Consider the following 7,781-nt stretch of genomic DNA (forward strand, 5'->3'; position numbering starts at 1 on the left):
GAGAAGGATATCATGTTTGGTAAAGTAGAGGGTCAGAGAAAAGAGGAAGACCCCAACAGGATGAATTGGCACAATGGTAGCAGCAATGGACTGAAGTGTAGCAAGAATTGTGATGTTGGCATGGGTCGGGCAGTTTTGTTCTGTTGTGCATAGTGTCACTATGAGTTGGAACTAACTCAATGGCACATAACAACAACAATAACAACAACAAGGCACTGATGTATTCAAACCATAGAACTTAAGGTTACTTGTTGGTGTTCTTAAGTTCTGCTGAGTTGGTTCCAGCTCATAAAAACATTGTATAGGGTTTTGAGGAATAGCTAGTGGGTTTAAACCAATGACCTGTGGTTCAAGCTGACCTTGAAGTCCAGTGCTTTATCCTACATAGGGAACTTACCAGAAAATTTAGTTAGTAATAATCAGTAGACATACTGGCTTTACAAAATATATATGCTGCTAAAAGGCTATTTATCTTCTTCCAATACTTATGTATTGGATTCATGGTATGGCACAGTAGAAAAAATACTGGATTGCCAACTGAAAGGCCAGTGGTTCAACACCACCAGCTGCCACTTGGAAACCATATACGGGGTTGCTATGAGTCAGCATTGACTTGATGGCACTTAACAACAACAACAGTACTTGTATAATGAAATAAAAACATCACATTTTAAATGTTCTTTAAGTATTAATAAGATAGATAAACCACTGGCAAATCAGAAAAGAAAAGGAGAAAATGGAAGTAACAAAAATAAGAAGTGAAATGGTTGACATCACAACAGAACCATGTAAATAGAAAAGTTGATAAAAATAATATGAAGAATTGTCTTACAACAAATTTGAAAATCGAGAAGAAATGAACAAATTGCTAGAAACACTATCTATCGAAAGTAAAACATACTGAAGTAGAAAATTTGAACAGACTTATTACAAAGAAGAAATTGATCGCATCATTTATAAACTTCAAGAAAAAAAAAGGGGTGGGGGGAGAAACTAGGCCCAGACTCCTAATTAGTGAATTCTATCAAACATTCCGAGATGAGCTGATACAAATTCTATTTGAACTATTCCAAAACATAGAAAAAAAATGGAAAACTCCTGAATTCATTTTGAGAAGCAAGCATAAACCAGATACTAAAAGTAGACAAAGATATCACTAAAGAAATTATATACCAATAGCCCTCGTGACATAGATGCAAAAAATTATCAACAAAACCCTAGCAAATAGAATCCAACAACAACAACAAAATATCATGACCACTTGGGATTTATATCAAGTATGTAAGCATAGTTCAATATTAGAAAAATAATCAATGTAATCCACCACAAAAACATATAAAAAGAACCACATAATCATATCTATTGATACAGAAAAGGCATTTGACAAAATCTAACATCCATTCCTGATAAAATCACTCAACAAAATAGGAATAGAAGGCAAAATTTTCAACATAATTAAGGGCCTATATGGTGCTATAGGATACCACTGGACTGTAAACCACAAAGACAGTAGCTCAAACTCACCAGCTGTTCCTTGAAACTCAATTAAAGGTCACTATAAGTCAGAACCAAGAAGACATTACTTAACAACAACAATGTACACTTATATTCTCTATGCTCAAAAGAAAGTTTCATAGTCTCTTCTGATATTCATTTTTGTCTTCCTTTCCTAACTTTCTAATGATCTTTTGCGTTTTTGCTGTATGATGTTCTTGATGTCATCCCACAACTTCTGTGGGCTTCAGACATTAGTGTCTAATGCATCAGATATATTCTTGATATGGTCTCTAATTTAGGTGGGATATATTCAAGGTCATATTTTGGTTCTCAAGAACTTATTTTCATTTTCTTCAGCTTCAGTCTAAACTTGCATATGAATAATTAATGGTATGTTCCACAGTAAAACCCTGGCATTCTTTTAGCTGAGGACACTGAGCTTCTCCACAGTCTTTTATCACGGTTGTAGTAATTATCAATTTGTTGTTGTTGTTAAGTGCTTTCGAGTTGGTTCTTACATGTAAGCAATCCTGTATAGAGATTTTTTTTTTTTTTTGTAAGCTTTAAATCTTCATGGGAGCATAAAGCCTCAGAGATGCCAATCAAAACACCAATGAGATACCATCTCACCCTAGCATTGTAATACATAGCCTCAAGAAATAAGAGCAGTGACATTGAGTAAGGTGTATGCACACCCATATTTATCACAGCAACATTCACAATAGCAAAAAGATGGAGACAGCTTAAATGACCATCCATGGAAGAATGGACAAAGTTAAGTATATACTCACAATGGACTATTGTACAACATTGATGAATAAGAATGAATCTGTGAAACACTTCATTACATGGATGAACCTGGAGGATACTATGCTGAGTGAAATAAGTCAATCACAAAAAGACAAGTGTTACATGAGACCAGTATTGTAACATTAAAAGGTTTTCATGCTAAAAAAAATTATTTGATGTTTCCCAGGGTTGGGTGTAAAGAGGGATGGGAAATTTACTAGCTAGAGGATAGACATGTGCCAACTTGGGTAATGGGCAGAACAATATTTATCAAAAGGGAAGTTGACAAAAGTATGATGAAGGCAGGGAAATACTTGGAGAGAAGAACAAAAGTTAAAGGGAACGGTCTTAAGCTGGGTACTCTGGATAAATAAAAGCCAGTAAAGCATACTGTTGTTGTTAAGTGCAGTCGACTAGATTCCAACTCATAGCAACCATGTAGAGGGTTTGCGAGGAGCGGCATGGGGGTTGTTGTTGCTGTTGTTAGGTGCCATCGAGTTGGTACCCACTCATAGTGACCCTATGCACAACAGAATGAAAAACTGCCCAATCCTGTACCAACCTCACAATCATTGCTGCTGTCACTGTGCAACCCATCTCAATGGGGGTCTTCCTCTTTTTCTCCAACCTTACACTTTACCAAACATGATGTCTTTCTCCAGGGACTGGGCACTTCTGATAATATGTCTGAAGTATGAGAAAGGAAGTCTGACCATCCTGGCTTCCAAGGAGTGTTCTATCTGTACCTCTTCCAACACAGATTGGTTTGCTCTCTTGGCAGTCTATGGTACTTTTAATATTCTCATCCAACAACTCAAATGCATCAATTCTTTTGTGGTCTTCCTAATTCACTGTCCAACTTTTACATGCATATGAGGTTATTGAAAATGCCATGGCTTAGTCCTCAAACTGACATCTTTGCTCTTCAACAGTTTTAAGAAGGCCTTATGTAGCAGATTTGCCTAATGCAATGCATCATTTGATTTCTTGACTGCTGCTTCCATGGGTGTTGATGGTTGATCTGAGCAAAATGAAGTCTTTGTCAACTTCAATCTTTTCTTCATTTATATGGATGTTGTTTATTGGTCCAGTCGTAAGGATTCTTGTTTTCCTTACGAAATGCAACCCATATTGAATACTGTGGTCTTTGATATTCATCAGTAAGTATTTCAAGTCCTCTTCACTTTCAGCAAGCAAGGTTGTATTATCAGCATATCGCAGGTTGTTACATCTTCCTCCAATCCTGATGCCACGTTTTTCATCATGCAATCCAGATTTTCATATTATTTGCTCAGCATACTGATTGAATAAGTATGGTGAAAGAATACAACCCTGGGGCACAATTTTTATAACATTAGACCATTTAGTGTTCCCTTGTTCTGTGTACAGAATCCTCATGAGCACAATGAAGTGTTCTGGAATACTCATACTTCACAATGTTGTCCATAGCTTGCCATGATCCACACAATTGAAAGCCTTTGCATAGTCAGTAAAGCACAGTTCAACATCTTTCTGGTATTCTTTGCTTTCAGCCAAGATCCATCTGATGGCACTAATGACATCCCTTGTTTCACGTCCTCTTCTGGAAATTCTCTGTTAATGTATGGTTGCAGCCATTATTGTATTATCTTCAGCAAAATTTTATTACATACGATATTAATGATATTGTCTGATGATTTCTGCATTCCATTGGGTCACCTCTTTTTTGGAACGGGCACAAATATGGATTGCTTCCAGTTGTTGGTACAGATGAGTGAGTGACTTCAGTGGTGCATCAGTTTGTTGAACAATTTCCATTTGTATGCCATCAATTTCCGGTGCCTTGTTCTTTGCCATTACCTTCAGTGCATCTTCCTCCTTCAGGATCATTGGCTCTTAATCATATACTACCTCTTGAAATAGTTGAAAATCAACTATTTCTTTTTGGCACAGTGACTCTGTGTATTCCTTCAATCTTCTTTTGATGCTTTCTGTATCATTCAACATTTTGCCCAGAGAATCCTTCAATAATGTAAGTCAAGACTTGAAAAATTTATCCATTTCTCTCAGCTTGAGAAATGCTGAGCATGTTCTTCCCTTTTGGTTTCTAAACTCCAGTTCTTTGCACATTTCATTATAATATTTGGCTTTGTCTTCTCAGCTGACCTTTGAAAATTTCTGTTTAGCTATTTTACCTCCTCATTTCTTACATTTGTTTTAGTATGTCTATGTTGTAGTGTAAGTTTCAGATTCTCTTCTGACATCCATTTTGGTCTTTTCCTTCTTTCTTGTCAAATTAATAACCTTTTGCTTTCTTCCTGTATGAATTTCTCGATGTCATTACACAACTTTTCTGGTCATCGGTTTTTAGTGTCTAATGCATCTAATCTGTTCTTCAGGTGAGCATTCAACCCAACAACAGCACAATATGCATTCTTCTCCAGTGCACATGGAATATTCTCCAGAATAGGACATGTCTTAGGCCACAAAATAAGCCTCCATACATTTACAAACATCAAAATACCGCAAAGCATCTTCTCAGACCACAATGCTATAAAATTAGAAATCAACAATAGGAATATAAAGGAAATAAAGTCAAATACATGGAAACTGAATAACACCCTGCTGAAAAATGACTGGGTAGTAGAATAAATAAAACATTAATTCACAAAGTCCCTTGAAACAAATGAGAACAAAAACACAACATACCAAAATCTTTGGCGCATGGCAAAAGCAGTGCTGACAGGACAATTTATTGCAATAGATGTACACATCCAAAAAGAAGAAAGACCCCAAATCAACACATCAACACAACATCTTCAACAACTAGAAACAGACCAGTAAAGTAAACCTACAGTCAACAGGAGAAAGGAAATAATAAAGATTAGAGCAGAAGTAAATGAGATAGAAAACAGAAAAAAAAAAACTATAGAAACAATCAACAGGACAAGAAACTGCCTGTTTGAAAGCAGTAATAAAATCAACAAACCATTGGCAAACCTAACTAAAGATGGAAAAGACACAAAAAACATGCATAAGAAACCACACAGGTGATGTCACAACAGAACCAATAGATATCAAAAGGATAATAGCAGAATATTTTGAAGAGTTGTACTCCAACAAATTTGAAAATCTAGAGGAGATGGATACAGTTTTAGAAAAGCATGACCTACCTAAACTTACACAGACTGAAGGAGAAAACTTGAACAGACCTATAACAAAGGAAGAAATTGACCAGATCATCAAAAACTTTCCAACGAAAAAACAGTCCAGGTCCAGATGGCTTCATTGGTGCATTTTACCAACAATCAGGGAAGATCTGTCACCAATTATACTCAAATTATTCCAGAATATAGACAAGGATGGAAAACTTCCTAATACAGTCTATGAATCAAGCATTACCCTGATACCAAAACCAAGGAAGGAAATGACTAAGAAAGAAAATTATAGACCACTATCCCCCATGAATTATAGACCACTATCCCCCATGAATTATAGACCACTATCCCCCATGAATTATAGACCACTATCCCCCATGAATTATAGACCACTATCCCCCATGAATAGGGAGCTCTGGTAGCATAGTGGTTACGAATCGGGCTGCGAACCTTAAGGTCAGCGGTTCGAAACTACCAGCCGCTCCGCGGGAGAAAGATGAGGCTTTCTACTCCCGTAAGGATTTACACCCTCGGAAACCCTGTACAGGGTAGCTATGGGTCGGAACCGACTCGACGGCACTTAACAACAACAACATAACAACATCCCCCATGAACATAAATGCAAAAATTCTCAACAAAATCCTAGTCAACAGAATTCAACAATACATCAAAAAATAATAATGCATCACAAACAAGTGGGATTAATATCAAGGATGTAAGGATGGTTCAACATTAGAAAAACAATATAAATAAGAAAAAATGGAAAAGAACCACATGATCTTATCAATTAATGCAGAGAAGGCATTAGACAAAATCCAACATCCATTCTTAATCGAAACACTCAACAAAGTAGGAATTAAAAGGAGATTCCTCAACATAATTAAAAACATAAATACAAAACCAACAGCCAACATCACTCTCAATGGAGAGAAGATGAAAGCCTTCCCTTTGTGAACAAGAACCAGACAAGGATGTCCTTTGTCACCACTCCTATTCAATATTGTGCTAGAAGTCTTAGCAAGAGCTATAAGGCAAGATAGGGAAATTAAAGGCATCCACTTTGGCAAAGAGGAAGTAAACTCTCTCTGTTTGCAGATGATATGATTATATACATAGAAAACTCCAAAGACTCAGCAAAAAAATTACTGGAACTCATTGGAAGATTCAGCAAAGTAACAGGGTATAAGATCAACACATCAAATCAGTTGGATTCCTGTATAATACTAATGGCAGTGCTGAAAAGGAAATTAGGAAAGCAATACCATTTACAATAGCCACTTGAAGAATGAAATATTTAGGCATAAATGTAACCAGAGACACAAAGGACCTATACAAAGAAAACTACAGAACACTACTACAAGAAACCAAACGAGCCAAAAATGGAAGAATATACCATGCTCCTGGATAGGAAGATTTAACATTGTGAAAATGTCAATAATACTCAAAACAATCTACACATAGAATGCAATCCCAATCTAGATGCCAACAAAATTCTTTAGAGAGATGGGAAAAAAAATTACAAACTATATGGAAAGGAAAGATATCCAGGATAAGCAAAGCACTGCTTAAGAAGGAGAACTAAGTTGAAAACCTCTCACTCCCTGATTTCAAATTTTTCTACATGGCTACAGTAGTCAAAACAGCCTGGCACTTGTACAATGACAGATACATAGAGGAATGGAACAAAATCAAGAATACAGAAATTAACCCATCCACATACAGACAACTGATCTTTGAAAAAGGACCAAAGTACTTTGAATGGGAAGACATAGTTTCTTCAACAGATGGTGCTGGCAGAACTGGAAATTGCTATGCAAAAGATTGAAACAAGACCTTTACCTCATGCCATATACAAAACCCAACTCAGCATGGATTAAAGAACTAAATGTGAATCCCAGAATTATAAAGGTCATCAATGAAAAAATAGGGACAAATTTAAGGACTCTGATACAGGGCATACACAGTCTACCAAACATTGTGAAAATTACACAAACAAAGGCAAAATAGATGACTGGGACATTCTAAAAGTTAGAAACTTATGTGCATCAAAGATTTCACCAAAAGAGTAAAAAGGGAGCCCACAGAATGGGAAAAAATCTTTTGCAGTGACATATCAGGCAAGAGACTAATTTCTAAAATCTATAGGAAAATACAACAACACTACAAGAAAATGACAAATAACCCAATTAAAAAATGGAAACAGGGCATGAACTGACCAAGAAAGAAATTCAGGCAGCCAATAAGCATATGAAGAAATGTTCATGATAATTAGCCATTGTTGCTTTTGTTGTTGTTTGGTGCCATCAAGTCAGTACTGACTCATAGTGACCCTATGCACAACTGAACGAAACACTGCCC

This window comes from Chrysochloris asiatica, unplaced genomic scaffold (assembly GCF_000296735.1).
Source record: "Chrysochloris asiatica unplaced genomic scaffold, ChrAsi1.0 scaffold00062, whole genome shotgun sequence".
Classification (NCBI taxonomy): Eukaryota; Metazoa; Chordata; class Mammalia; order Afrosoricida; family Chrysochloridae; genus Chrysochloris; species Chrysochloris asiatica.